Source organism: Mycetomoellerius zeteki, unplaced genomic scaffold (genome assembly GCF_001594055.1).
Source record: "Mycetomoellerius zeteki isolate Tzet28-1 unplaced genomic scaffold, Tzet1.0 scaffold864, whole genome shotgun sequence".
NCBI classification, from domain to species: Eukaryota; Metazoa; Arthropoda; class Insecta; order Hymenoptera; family Formicidae; genus Mycetomoellerius; species Mycetomoellerius zeteki.
In genome coordinates, this window is record NW_017257897.1 from 5,305 (window position 1) to 5,770 (window position 466).

The following is a 466-nucleotide window of genomic DNA, read 5'->3' on the forward strand; positions in this document are numbered from 1 at the left end:
TTACAGTACATGTCCGGTTTATACTTGGATGTTTACCTTAACATCTTTCATTTTTATATGAAATGTATAAATTTGCAATTCCAATCATTTTTTGAAAGTATATCTAATATTTCTTTAACCGAAAAGCGCAAATATCACTGAAAATAATAGTAAATTCCAAATATCACATCGACGTCATTTGAGATATTGAAGTTACATCGCTCGTGCTCATCCTTTCATAAACGTTAATGTGTCAAAGGATAATCGCGGGGACATTTGGAAAGAATAAAAACACAGCAGAAGGAACGTGTGTGAAGTTGGCCCCGCACTTTACGAATTTTGGATTTCTTGATTATGCTGTGTTGCGCCACAAACCGCAATTCAATAGCGTGAACCGTTTTCCAAATAAAAATTCTATACTGGCCTTAGGAATTTTTAGGAACAGGAAACTGAAAACCCCTGTATCATGCGAACGGTGCAAGATAAT

The 466-nt window shown here is 35.2% G+C and overlaps 1 protein-coding gene across 1 annotated transcript in view; it reads right to left on the reverse strand.

Moving 5' to 3' along the window:
• The window catches only part of LOC108730220 (uncharacterized), a gene marked incomplete at its 3' end in the record, with an annotated part of 7,428 nt that overhangs the window by 5,170 nt on the left and 1,792 nt on the right, over nt 1-466 (reverse strand). The window lies entirely within an intron of this gene.